The sequence below is a fragment of the Aegilops tauschii genome, chromosome 2 (genome assembly GCF_002575655.3).
Source record: "Aegilops tauschii subsp. strangulata cultivar AL8/78 chromosome 2, Aet v6.0, whole genome shotgun sequence".
NCBI lineage: Eukaryota > Viridiplantae > Streptophyta > Magnoliopsida > Poales > Poaceae > Aegilops > Aegilops tauschii.
In genome coordinates, this window is record NC_053036.3 from 616,956,828 (window position 1) to 616,971,886 (window position 15,059).

The following is a 15,059-nucleotide window of genomic DNA, read 5'->3' on the forward strand; positions in this document are numbered from 1 at the left end:
ATGCTCTGGAGAGCTATATATATGTTGTTAGATGAGAACTATGTATGTACTTTGGTTATAATGTGATGATGAACTTCTATTAATTTGGTCACTTAATTATCTATTCATGATGTTCTGTAATGGTTTTTGACACACTTAATTATATATAATGCACGCAGATGAACCGGCAATGGATGTACGGTGACAGACACACCTCCGAGTACATTAAGGGTGTGCATGATTTTCTCGAAGTGGCTGAGGCAAACAAGCAGAATGGTTTTATGTGTTGTCCATGCCCTATATGTGGGAATACGAAGTCTTACTCTGACCGAAAAATCCTTCACGCCCACCTGCTTTACAAGGGTTTCATGCCACACTATAATGTTTGGACGAGGCACGGAGAAATGGGGGTTATGATGGAAGACGGCGAAGAAGAAGAGGACGATGACAACTATGTGCCCCCTGAATACGGTGATGCTGCAACGGGGGAAGCTGCTGAAGATCAAGAGGAACCAGACGATGTGCCCAATGATGCTGCAAGGGGGGAAGCTGCTGAAGATCAAGAGGAACCAGTGCCCGATGATGATGATCTCCGCCGGGTCATAGTCGATGCAAGGACGCAATGCGAAAGTCAAAAGGAGAAGCTGAAGTTCGATCGCATGTTAGAGGATCACAAAAAAGGGTTGTACCCCAATTGCGAAGATGGCAACACAAAGCTCGGTACCGTACTGGAATTGCTGCAGTGGAAGGCAGAGAATGCTGTGCCTGACAAAGGATTTGAGAAGCTATTGAAAATATTGAAGAAGAAGCTTCCAAAGGATAACGAATTGCCTGACAGTACATACGCAGCAAAGAAGGTCGTATGCCCTCTAGGATTGGAGGTGCAGAAGATACATGCATGCCCTAATGACTGCATCCTCTACCGCGGTGCGTACAAGGATCTGAACGCATGCCCGGTATGCGGTGCATTGCGGTATAAGATCAGACGAGATGACCCTGGTGATGTTGACGGCGAGCCCCCCAGGAAGAGGGTTCCTGCGAAGGTGATGTGGTATGCTCCTATAATACCACGGTTGAAACGTCTGTTTAGAAACGAAGAGCATGCCAAGTTGATGCGATGGCACAGTGAGGACCGTAAGAAAGACGGGAAGTTGAGAGCACCCGCTGACGGGTCGCAGTGGAGAAAAATCGAGAGAAAGTACTGGGCTGAGTTTGCAGCTGACCCAAGGAACGTATGGTTTGGTTTAAGCGCGGATAGCATTAATCCTTTCAGGGAGCAGAGCAGCAATCACAGCACCTGGCCCGTGACTCTATGTATGTATAACCTTCCTCCTTGGATGTGCATGAAGCGGAAGTTCATTATGATGCCAGTTCTCATCCAAGGCCCTAAGCAACCCGGCAACGACATTGATGTGTACCTAAGGCCATTAGTTGAAGAACTTTTACAGCTGTGGAATGGAAACGGTGTACGTACGTGGGATGAGCACAAACAGGAGGAATTTAACCTGCACGCGTTGCTGTTTGTAACCATCAACGATTGGCCCGCTCTCAGTAACCTTTCAGGACAGACAAACAAGGGATAGCACGCATGCACGCACTGTTTAGGTGACACTGAAAGTATATACCTGGACAAAAGCAGGAAGAATGTGTACCTGGGCCATCGTCGATTTCTTCCGACCAACCATCAATGTCGAAAGAAAGGCAAGCATTTCAAAGGCGAGGCAGATCACCGGAAGAAGCCCGCCATGCGTACCGGTGATCACGTACTTGCTATGGTCAATGATTTACATGTAATCTTTGGAAAGGGTCCCGGCGGACTAGCTGTTCCGAATGACGTTGAGGGACACGCACCCATGTGGAAGAAGAAATCTATATTTTGGGACCTACCCTACTGGAAAGAGCTAGAGCTCCGCTCTTCAATCGACGTGATGCACGTGACGAAGAACCTTTGCGTGAACCTGCTAGGCTTCTTGGGCGTGTATGGCAAGATAAAAGATACACCTGAGGCACGGGAGGACCTGCAATGTTTGCACGAAAAAGACGGCATGCCTCCGAAGCAGTATGAAGGTCCTGCCAGCTACGCTCTTACGAAAAAAGAGAAAGAAATCTTCTTTGAATGCCTGCTCAGTATGAAGGTCCCGACTGGCTTCTCGTCGAATATAAAGGGAATAATAAATATGCCAGAGAAAAAGTTCCAGAACCTAAAGTCTCATGACTGCCACGTGATTATGACGCAACTGCTTCCAGTTGCATTGAGGGAGCTTCTACCAGAAAACGTCCGATTAGCCATTGTGAAGCTATGTGCATTCCTCAATGCAATCTCTCAGAAGGTGATCGATCCAGAAATCATACCAAGGCTAAGGAGTGATGTGGCGCAATGTCTTGTCAGTTTCGAGCTGGTGTTCCCACCATCCTTCTTCAATATCATGACGCACGTCCTAGTTCATCTAGTCGACGAGATTGTCATTCTGGGGTCCGTATTTCTACACAATATGTTCCCCTTTGAGAGGTTCATGGGAGTCCTAAAGAAATATGTCCGTAACCGCGCTAGGCCAGAAGGAAGCATCTCCATGGGCCATCAAACAGAGGATGTCATTGGGTTTTGTGTTGACTTCATTCCTGGCCTTAAGAAGATAGGTCTCCCTAAATCGCGGTATGAGGGGAGACTGACTGGAAAAGGCACGCTTGGAGGGGGGACTCAATAATATGTAGGGACGGATATTCTTGGTCTAAAGCACACTACACAGTTCTACATAACTCTACCTTGGTGACCCCGTATGTCGATGAACACAAGAACAGTCTGCGCTCCAAACACCCGGAGCAGTGTGACGACTGGATTACATGTGAACACATCAGGACTTTCAGCAGTTGGTTGGAAACACGTCTCAGAGGTGACACCACTGTTTGTGATGAGTTGTACTCGTTGTCCAGGGGACCATCTTCGACTGTATTGACTTACAAAGGATACGAGATAAATGGGAATACATTTTACACGATCGCCCAAGATCAAAAGAGCACCAACCAAAACAGCGGTGTCCGCTTTGATGCAGCAACCGAGAGGGGAAAGGACACATATTATGGTTACATAATGGACATATGGGAACTTGACTACGGACATGATTTTAAGGTCCCTTTGTTTAAGTGCAAATGGGTCAATCTGTCAGGAGGCGGGGTACAGGTAGACCCACAGTACGGAATGACAACAGTGGATCTGAACAATCTTGGGTACACTGACGAACCGTTCGTCCTAGCCAATGATGTGGCACAGGTTATCTATGTGAAGGACATGTCTACCAGACCGAGGAAAAGAAAAGATAAGGAAGCGAATACATCATACGATGAGCCAAAGCGGCACATAGTTCTTTCAGGAAAAAGGGACATTGTGGGAGTGGAGGGCAAGACAGACATGTCTGAAGATTATGAAAAGTTTCATGAAATTCCTCCCTTCAAAGTCAAGGCTGACCCAAGCATCCTGATAAACGATGAAGATTATCCATGGTTACGGCGCAATAAGCAAATGACACAAGCGAAGAAAAAGTGAAGACTTTCTCCCGCAACTATTATGATGATAGCATGCCAACTTTGTAATAGACGAGTATGATACCATTGTCCGTTTTGTACAAGAAGTGCATCTAGTTTTTGCCGCACCTTATAAACAGGTGCGGCTCTCTCTTAGCTAGCGAGGTGGGACTAAACTCACCACCACGCCGCTGTGCAAGGCCATTGGTCCCGGTTGGTGGTACGAACCGGGACCAATTCCACCCTTTGGTCCCTGTTGGTGCCACGAACCGGTACTAATGAGGCTGTGGCCCCACGAGCACATTTAGTACCTGTTCGTGGCACGAACCGGTACTAGAGTTTCTTACTAGCTAAGCAGTTTTTTAGTCCCACCTCGCTAGCTGAGAGGCACTAGGAGCGGTTTATAAGCCCTGAGTGTAGAGACGATGAAGAAGAGGCGCAATGCTCACGTTGCTTAGCTTCAAGCCTTGAGGAATAAGGTAGACTACATCGAGCTATGTGCAGTGCAGTCTACACTATTCCGAAAGGCTTGAAGCAAATCAACGCGCATTGCGCCTCTTTTTTATTTTTAATCATTAAAAGCAAAAAGAATTTTCATAAAGAACTTTTTTGATAGAAACTTTAATAGCAGAAAGAATTATCATAAAGTAAAATAAATAAGTAATCAGAAACAAAATAAAATAAAATAAATAAGTTTTTTGTTGTAAGTAGAAATAAAACAAAATAAATATAGCAAAAAAGAAAATAAAAAAACTAAATACAGCAAAAAGAATTTTCATAAAGAACTAATGACACTAATAGAAAGTTTATATGTTTTCTAAAACTAATGGCACTAACAGACAGTTTATAATTTTGCTCACCTAAAAGCAAAAAAGAATTAAAAAATAAAGCAAAAAACAAAAGAAAATAAATAATGCAAAAAATTTAAAAAACTGCCACCTATTGGGCCACCACGGCCTGAATACGACTGGAAACCCAACCTGGGCCAGGATTCAGGCCCGTAGAAGGCCCAATAGGCCAACAGATAGCACAGTGTGACATTAGGCACGTAAGCCTGCATTTGAGAGGAGCTCGAGAGGGCAGCCGCAGTGGAGCTTATAAACCACTCCGAGCCCCTCTCAACTAGCGAGGTGGGACTAAACTTTTGGCCGCGGGCAGCGCAAGGCCTTTGGTCCCGGTTGGTGGCACCAACCGGGACCAATGCCCCCCCTTTAGTCCCGGTTGGTGCCACCAACCGGGACCAAAGGCCGCCGCTTCCCGCCCTTTGGGCTGCTGAAAAGAGGCCTTTGGTCCCGGTTGGTAGCACCAATCGGGACTAATGCCCACCTTTAGTCCCGATTGGTGCCACGAACCGGGACTAAAGGCTTTGCTATATAAGTCCACACTTAGGAAATTTTCGACATACCTCGCCAGTTGCCCCCGACGCCGCCAGGCTGCCCGTGCTCGCCGTCGCCACCCGCTCCTCATCGCCGTCGCCCCGCGCCCTTGCCTCGACTGGTCGCCGCCCGGTGCTCGTCGCCGTCGCCCTGCCCCCACGCGCCGCCCCGCCTCGTGCTCCCCTACTCGCGCGCGCCGCCTCGGCGCCCCGAGCCCCCCTGCCCGGCCCGCGCGTGCTCGCCGGCGCCCTCGCCGCCCCCGCCCCCGCCGTCGCCATCGTCCTAGCCGCCCCCGCTGTGAGAGCCGCCGCCCCGGCTCTGTTTTTTTATTTTTATTAGTTTAATTTTTTTGTTCATATGTGATGTATATGTGTATGTGGCTATAATGTATATGTGAACAAAAAAAATTTGTATGTATGTAGATGTTCAAAATGTATGAATATATATGTCAAAAATGTCTTTTTGTTCATAGAAAGTTTTTTGTTCATATATAGAAAGTTCTTATATATGACAATGGATATATATTCGATATATATGAGAAATGATGATCCACATGGAAAAGTTTTATATATGCAAAAGTTACAATTTTAGAAAAGTTTTATATATCTAGTTAGGAAGGGAAGAAGAAGAAAAAGAAGGATTGGAAAGAAGAAAATAAGAAGAGGAAAGAAAGAAGAAGAGGAGAGGAAGAAGAGGAGATATAAATAAGAAGAGGAAAAAAGAAGAAAAAGAAGAGGAGAAGAAGAAAAGAATAGAGGAGAAGAAGAAAAATAGAAAAGAAGAAAGGAATAGAGGAGAAGAAGAAAAAATAGAAAATATTCTATTTTTTCTTCTTCTCCTCTATTCCTTTCTTCTTCTCCTCTTTTTTTTTTCTTCTTTTTTTTCTTCAATCCTCTCCTCTATTCCTTTCTTCTTCTCTCCTCTTTTTATTTCTTCTTCGTTTTCTTATGTTTTATCGGGTCTGTCGTCGTCGATATATACCCCCTCCTGATAACTTCAACACGTGGGGGGGGGGTCGATATACCCCCTCCCGATAACATTATTTTCCCGTGTATGTATGTTGTCGTTGTCGATATTACCCCCTCCCGATAACTTCTACACGAGGGGGGATATAACTTCAACACGAGGGGGGTCGATATACCCCCTCCTCGATAACATTATTTTCCCGTGTATGTATGTCGTCGTTGTCGATATAAAACCCCCTCCCGATAACTTCAACACGTGGGGGGGGGTCGATATATACCCCCTCCCCGATAACATTATTTTCCCGTGTATGTATGTCGTCGTTGTCGATATATATAACTCCCTCCCAGATAACTTCGACATGATGGACGGTCGATATGTATACCCCCTCTCGACCGTGATAACTTATACCACGGGAGCACCCCCCGGCCCTCTCGCTCGACCAAAACTCTCGAGGACACCCAAACCCTAGAAAAAAACGATGTCGGTCTCCTACCCCCTCCCGCCGCGCCCCTACCCTTGAAGCATTGCCTAGGCCACCCCAAACCCGGAATAAGCTAGGTCTACGTTTGCACTAATATATCCACCTGCTGTCATGTTTGTGTAATAATTGCCATGTTGTAATATTTGCAGAAACAATGGAGCACGGACGAGATGAGCAAGCAGAAGAGGTGTTGGGGGATATAATCTTAGCCGGAGGTGATATATTGTCGTATCTTAACGACAATGATGGTCTGGAAGAACAGGGTGAAGAAGCTGGCTGCGGTGATCGAAGAGTGGAGGAGGAAAGACATGATTATGATGGCTCCGGTGACCCAATGCTGGTGCAAGAAGGAGCCCGTGGTGACGGCTCCGGTGACCGAACAGAGTCCGGCCAGGTAAATATATTAGTTAAGCCTGTGCTGACTAGCTAATTGATGCATTCATTGTTTTGGTATGTACACATATTAATTAACACTCTTCTTTCTTCTTTTTTCTAGCCCTCCGGATCGAGCACAACTGCGGTAAAGAGACGAGGCCCGAAGAGAAAGTTGCGCTCGGATGAAAGGTTTGAGATCACAGCAATCGCGCGCGACGGCCAACCGATTGAACCCCTCCGGACAAAGGATGCTTTTGCTGCTCAGTGCGGGGTTCTAGTTAGGGACAAGATCCCGATCAGCATCCACTAATGGTATAAGACTAAGAAGGAAGACCCTGAGGTGTCTTATGTCAATGATATGCAGAAAGATGATCTTTGGACTGAGCTGAAGGCAAATTTCACCCTACCGCCAGAGGAGGATCCGGAGAAGCCAGTTATAGAGCAATTAATCAAGTCTCATGCTCTTAAGAAGATGGCAGACCTATTCAGGAGGTGGAAGAATGAGCTGAAAACGTTTGTCGACAAAGAAGAGACACCTGAATTCATCGGCCGGTATGAGAAGATCAGAGATCACTGGCCCGCATTTGTGGCCCACAAGACATCGGAAAAGAGTAAGAAGATGTCAGCGACAAACAAGAAGAATGCTGCGAAGAAGAAGCTTCACCATCGCACGGGGTCAGGTGGCTACCTCAAAGCCCGGCCTAAGTGGGCCAAGTCTGAGAGGGATCTGCTTGATAAAGGGATCGAACCACAGACAATGAACTGGCCAGACCGTTGCCGGACTTGGTTCTTCGGGGCTGGCGAAACCTTGGACCCTGTATCAGGGAGGTGTCGTTGGACGGACGAGCAACTTGCAATACCCGTCAAGAAGATTCAGCACTATATCGATGCAACACAGCAAGGGAAGTTCGTTCCAGACAGAGAGAACGACGAGCTCACAATGGCCCTCGGGAATCCTGAGCACCCTGGACGGACACGAGGCACGCCAGGCTCCGTTCCGTGGAAGGCTGGTTTTCCGGACGCGGGCGGTTACAAAACCCAGGAGAGGAGGAAAAAAGTGGAGCAGATCCAAATTCAGCGTGTGCACGAAAGGGTTCAAGTGCTAGAGGAACGAGACGGCAATAGAGATGCCGAAACTGCCCCCGAAGCTACACCGCCATCTCAGCGTAGAAGCAGCGTGGCTTCCACCGAGCTGCCTCAGCTGGAGCATGCGGCTACTCCTAGCTACCCCGTGGATGCTATCACGGAGTCTCAACATTGCCACCTTATGGCGGACTGGCAGAACTTGAAAGTCAAGGCGGCTGTTGGCTCTGTTTTACCTACTGAACCCGGCGCAACCTACCACTGCCGGCAGATTCCAGATGGATATGCTAGGGTGATGGTGGATGAAATAACGGAGGGATTTGAGGACCTCCAGCTTGAACACCCTACCGGTGAAGGGGAGACTCGGCTGGGTTTAGCTCTAAAGACTCCATGCCTATGGCGGAAGGAGCTCATCAAGCTTCCGAACTGGACGGCTCCGGCGAGAAAGGGCACTCCGCCTCCTCCTCCGCCTCCTCCTCCGGCGAGTGATCAGGGCACTCAGCCTCCTTCTCCGGCGCGTGGCGGCACTCCGCCTCCTCCTCCGCCTCCTCCTCCGGCGAGTGATCAGGGCACTCATCAGCCTCCTTCTCCGGCGCGTGGCGGCACTACGCCTCCTTCTCCGCCAGCGCCGGCGCGCCAGAGCAGCCAGCCTCCTCCTTCTCCGCCTCGTTAGCAAGGGCGGAAGAGACCCGCCGCCGCTGCGGCTGCTCCGGCGCGTCGTAGTCCTTCTCCTCCGCCTCGTAAGCAAGGAAAGAAGACAGCCGCAGCCGCTCCGTCTGCTCTGCCGGCGTCTAGCAGTACAGCTGCCAGAGGCGGGAGGCAATACAGATTCGGTCCTTCTCTGAAGACTCCAGAGAAGTTACCATATGAGAGGACCGAGGAGGAGAACGCGAAGATCGTGCGAGCCGAAGTGAAGAACTTCTTTGAAGGGGACAAAGCAAAGAAACATCCACCTCCGGAGGAGAAGGTAGATCCGGTGAAAGCAAAGCGCACTCTGGCTGCCCTGACAAAACCAGCAAAGTCTCCGCCAAAAGGCAACTATGAGCGCGTTCTTGCAAAGGCATATGCCGAAGCGGAGCGGTCGGGAAGTACTGTCAGTGATAAAAGGATGAAAGAACGATGAGCTGGGAAAAAAATTGCCCAGCTCGGCGAACAAGAGAACCAATCGTGCCCCCCGCTCAAGGTGTCAAAAGACATCGTCGCTAATGATCCGGGTATGGTGCCCGGTTATACCGATCTTGGAGATTACCTGCCCGACGATGTACATTATGAAATCATGGAGGTGGACGAACACAAATACCATTACGGGAAGCCTCTCGTTAAAGATGCCAAATCTCTAAGCACGATGATGCGAAGACTACATGATTGGTACATGAAAACCTGCAGAGAGTTTGATGGGATGAGTACTTTAACGCTGAGAGTTAAACCGGAGCATGACCTCGTTGGAATTGAACTGCTGAATGTTCCATTTGAGGATTTCTTCCAGTTTTACAATCTAAAGTCCCTCGATAAAACAACGATCACTTGCTACTGTCTGTAAGTAGTACTACTTCTGTCATTAAGTCTCTCTATATAGGTCAGCTCTTTCATTGCATGTATTTATACTTATCCTCACTATATTATGCAGATTGAAGATCGCCGAATTGAAGAAAACACAAATCGGTGATATTGGGTTCATTAACACAAATCTCATAGATGATTATCAGGTTAAATTTCATGCCAAAGATACTGAGGCCAACTTGCTACAATCGTTGGTAATAAATCAAAACAAAGATATAATACTCTTTCCTTACAACTTCAAGTGAGTGTTACTGTCTTCTGCATATTCGGTTTCCCTTATTAGTCCAGGTTATGGTAATGTAATTGATGACTTATGCATGCATGCGCAGCTTCCACTATATTCTCCTAGAGATTAAGCTTGAGCTGGGAGTAGTAACCGTCTTAGACTCGAGACGAAAAGATCCCCAGGACTATGCGAACATGACTCAAATGCTCCAGAAGTAAGTTAAATCGATCATTATCCACCATATCAGCAACTTTGTTCATTTCCTGATATCAAGTAATTGTTTCCTTTGTCTGGTAGGGTTTGGAGAAAATCACCTCAAAAGCCCCGGGACTGCCGAACCAGCTGCAATTTAGACACCCGAAAGTAAGTACTATAGTAGCATGTTCCGCGCATCTCCTAGTGATTCAAGTGGTAGTTTGATCAATACCATTTAGCATGCTTGCTTATCAGTTTGATTGACCTCTATTTCTTGTAAAGTGGTTGTGGCAGCAACCCGGGAATAATTACTGTGGATACTACATTTGCGAGTCCATCCGCTACCATACCTGTGAGCGGGGCTACACTGAAGAACAATATGAAGTGCGTAAGCAATAATATTCACAATTTTATTTTATTACCATCATTTGTGTTGAGTTTCATTTATTCACATATATATGTATTGACCCCCTTCTTCAAATTAGATTTTTCGGAAGCGGGATCAACTCCTAGCAGAAGATCGTATGCTAGGAATTCAAGAGGAATTGGCGGCATTCTTCCTTGACCACGTGATCGCTAAAAACGGAGAATACTATGTGGACCCTGTGTTCCTACAATATAATTAGGAGATTGTATTGTAAGAGATAATTATTGTATATATGTAGCCGGTAGTGTCGGATAGATATACGAGAACTTGTTGTTCGACCAATATCTCGGAGAAGGAGAGGTGGTCGATATCACTTCTCTCTGTATGCATATGTTCATGACGATCTTTTGTTTCCTTCATTTGATTACTAACTAGCGTGTCTACTCCTCTCCATACGTATATAGTACGTAGCGTCGACCAAGCACGGAGATAAGAGAGGACACTTCTCTCTATTAATTAGCTAGCTAACACAATATATGAAACACCTAAATTAACCCCCCAAAACCCCTAAACCACCCCTTTAAAAAAAACAAAAACCTCAGCTCCTGCCAGGTGCTGACGCGTGGATGCCTATTGGTCCCGGTTGGTGGCACCAACCGGGACCAAAGGCCCTCCTGCCTGGGCTCCCCGCACCGGCCACGTGGACGGCCTTTAGTCCCGGTTCGTGTAAGAACCGGGACTAAAGGGCTAGGGCATTAGTAACGACCCTTTAGTCCCGGTTCCAGAACCGGGACTAAAGGCCCTTATGAACCGGGGTAAAAGCCCCTTTTCCTACTAGTGCCTCGGTGGGGGCAAGATATTACGTGCGGTGGCGTGGGATGTTTACCCGCCGGTGCGCACGACGGGACGAATAGGCCACACCCACAGCCATGTTCGCTGACAAACGCGGCCCACCCACGAGGGGCCCCACACGTCAGCTAGTCCCGGTCGAACAGACGGAGTAAGCGGCAGCGCGAGGAGGCAGTAACTATTCATTCCTATAGTGCTACTCCCAGATCCGACGGCAGAGTACGTCCGATGGCTTGATCCGACGACCCAAACTCCATCGAGCGAACACATCTGACAGCCGAAAGTCGCTAAACTCTGAGGAGGCTCGGTGAGACCCTCTTCTCTTGTTTCTGGAAGTGAAACTGCGCTGGTTATCACTCATCAGAAATTACCATCCAAGGACGGAGCCACTAAAATAAGCACATGATCAGAAGGTCTCAAAGAAACGAGGGGGATCCAACTTAATACCCTGCTCCAGTTTCCTAATTAATTAAAACTGAAGCAATAAAGGAGATATCTGGCACTACATCTAGTGGCATTATATGGCTATAATGATCACCCAACACAGAGTAGCAACATGCGATAAAACAGGAAATAATGCCCTACGGAATAATCTGCACTACTTATGCATATAATGAAAAGGAGATAGTTCTCCTAGCCTCTGCATCGTGATCATATGGAAAATAATAAATTACCCGAGTGTCCCGAGATCTTCGCCAAGCAAATATTTGTAGCCATGATTTGATTAGAAGACCACCATCAGTAGTGTGTATCAGTTAATCAATATTTAAACTAAGGTACATGTACCACAAAAGAAACCAAGTTACATGAATATCCAGTAGTTCTAAAAGAAAATACACCAGCTTAATAGCTTATCATTGCAAAGGCGGAATTAGGTGTCCCAGCTAGCCACAGAGGCCATGATAAGCCACATGCTAAACCTACAACATCCCCATAACCAACAACAAACCAGTAGCCTGGTGACCACCGCCACAAAAACTATCCACACTCAGTCATCCATAAGATGATTAGCTAGGAATCACTACAAGAAACATATTAATCTATGATGGATTTCTGATGACGTTTTCGAATACTGTCATGGAAGGACTAGTACAGCCCCGCAGGCCCGCTCAAGCCCGCTCGAGCCCGACTAACAGTTCCTGGTATAAAATGCTAACCCTAATCCCTTCTCAGCCGCTCCTCTCTCCCTCCGCAGCCCCCATCTCTCCTCCCACGCGACTCCTCGCCGCCGCCCCATGATTCCGAGGACTTTTGGCGGCTATGGCCGGCGCGCGGCCTACCTCCATCTTCCCCTCTCTCCGCTCCTTCCTCCCCTCCGGCTAGATTCACCACTAGCGCTCTCCAGCAACCCATCCCCGTGGCAAGGGTTTCGGCGCCTGCGCGGCTCCGGCCGATCCTCTTCGTCGCCTGCCACCTGCTGGATGGTGCTCCTCGAATAGGGCCATGCGAGGCTGACCTCCCGCAGGATGTCCTGATGGGCGCACCCTTCAGCGGCATGTTCGGGATGAGCGCGGGCCTGACGGCCTTGTCCGCCGCTCGACGATGGCGGCGGCGAACGCCAGTGCTCCTCGTCCCTGAACCAGTCCACCCATCCGGCGATGTACAGCTTGTCGTCATGCGCGTGTACGTGGTGGGCTTCCTCTCTCTCCCCCCTCTACCCCAAATCTGGATGGCACTTGCATCTGTTACATATATAAATATGAATAAACACCACGGTTTGGTATGCGTCTAGATCGGGATGGTACCTGTAGTAAACGGTCGCTCCCCATCTGTATGCGTCCATGAGTCTGCACACGGTAGCTCCTTGGCTTTTATTTTGAACAAAACTCCTCTCTAATCTTCCTGTACTCCATGTCTGTGGTTGCTGTCATGTACTCGATGCCTTTCTTGTTTCATCAAAATTCCAATACCTGAAAGTGGTAGTCGTGGTCCTGTTTACATGGCTTTTTCTGATTTAGTTTCAATCAAGTTTATGTGAAATATAATCTTCTTTTATCTGATACTTTGGTCTGAATATTTACATTCTAATTACCATGTACGTACTAGTGCAGTATCCAGATATTTTGTTGGTGTTATCTTCCAAAATAATAGTAAATGCAGTCTTCAGATAGAAGTAAAAGTTTTATGTCTGCAAACAGAGTTGTACATGTAAACTTAGTTACCACAAGTGTTGTAGATGATTGCTTGGAATCATAAAGATCTCAAATAAACATACAAAAAAAAGATTCTTAACACAAATTAATATAGACTCATCAAATATATATACTTTGTTCGTGGTCAACTTGTGATGCCAAATAATGTTCAGTATAATAGCAACCTACAAGCAACAGTTTACAGTTCTATGATCATTTCCCTCCTGCAGTTCTAATATCATGCGAACATACATTGCTTTATGCAAGAGAAAGAAGTATGTGTACTTTAGAAAGTAAAATGTTGAAGAAATATATAAAAAAGATGTTGCATGGCTGCTGTTTAGGTCACTTCTTTATAGGTTATAATCTCTGAAAATCCACAAATTATACGGTTGGTTCATAACTGCTATTCAGGTCACTTCTTTATAGGTTAATACTTGCTTCATCCATTTATGAATGTGCAGGAAGGACTGTAGAACAGAGAACGGGTTGATTGTAGAACAGAGAAGGGGTTCATCATGCCGTTTGGGTTGGTTTGGGCTAGCTCCGGTGACGGTGTTGTCGGCCTCAGCCACAAATGTTGAAGGTATCCCCCTCCCTTCTTCCCTTTGCTCTTGTCATGTGTTCATTTTGTTTGCTTTCCGCAGGATACTATCCCATCTTGTTGGCAAACAAGCTCATTTCATTTGCTTTGCACATATGTGAGTTAAGTATGTTTATACCATATAAAGTGAGCTAACCAAAGATCGTTCCCTTATCTGGTAGAGAGACTCGGCTGCGTTGTTGTAGCAGAAAACAAGATATTAAAATGATAATCATTAGTGCCATTTTTATTACCTTCTCCAAGCAAAATCTTGGTAGCAAATTAACTAGATTGTTTGCTTCTAGTCATGGAAACTAAATAAATTTTATGGTTCTCATTTTTCTTAGTAGAGGGGTTGTCCTTTCCCACATAATGACATACCTCAATAGATTTTTAGAATGCTCTGGGAGCTAGAAAGCGCTGTTACATTCAGACCTCTGACACGGTCACTCCATTGAGTTGTGATAAATTTATTTCACCAAGTTGTCGTTCCAATCTACAGTTTGTGAAATTGGATGTTTGATATTTGTGAAAATTAGAACTCATGATCCATGGTTAGTAATATGTATATTATTTGTGGACCTGGAACTTTCAGGACATTTATCCATACTGGTTGTTTCTGCGAGAGTAGACAATATGCATGTTTAGGACATGATGTGAAGCTCGCATCTGATCATCAAACTAAGATAACTTGATTTGAATCATTGAAGATAGTTTTGTAAGGGCTTCTTAGTAAATCGTTTTCTAGGACAGTACCTACCAAGCCCAGAACCATGCTATTTGTTGTGATAGTTTTCCCTGATCTATAAGATTTTTGTTCCTCCCTGATGTTTTCCTTCCTAATCCATTTCCCTTGATGCTTATGATGTTCTTAATCTGTAGGTATTGCATTACATTGAATTTGATGGAGAGCAACTTCTCAAGAAAACTGAAAGAATGAGCTGTGAGGTGGAACCAAGGGGCTTTAAGAAACTTTTATGTGTTGTTGATGTAAACTGGAGTGTGCTAGTTCCTAACTTTGATTTGTTTTGTATTTTGTCAACTGATGTTGTAAATTATCATTTCATTGAGGATTTTGTAAATTGATGTATTGTATATACCGGTTGATGCTTGTATAAATGCTACATGATCTGTGTATTATATGTCATTTTGGAAATATTGTCCTGGGTCGAAGTTGACATTATGATCAGTGTAATGCATAATGCTAAAAAAAGTGATGTCTCAAAATTGCACTGAATTTAAATGGGATAATTAGATGGACAACATTTAAATAGCTTATAAATCCATGACGGTTCTTGTGATGAAAAATAATGTACATGTAGGCAGCCACGTCATTCCAATCAGTTAATTCAAAATCCTACGTGGCAT

General features: G+C 46.0%; 1 long non-coding RNA gene across 2 annotated transcripts; it reads left to right on the forward strand.

Moving 5' to 3' along the window:
- Positions 1-12,178: 12,178 nt before the first annotated feature.
- Positions 12,179-14,847, forward strand: LOC141042118 (uncharacterized). 2 transcript variants are annotated; one of them, XR_012203938.1, is made up of 3 exons: positions 12,179-12,606; positions 13,573-13,694; positions 14,574-14,847. It is a non-coding gene; the product is annotated as an uncharacterized lncRNA (long non-coding RNA). The 2 variants fall into 2 exon arrangements; XR_012203937.1 differs by having other exon boundaries at positions 12,179-12,599.
- The last annotated feature ends 212 nt before the right edge of the window (positions 14,848-15,059 follow it).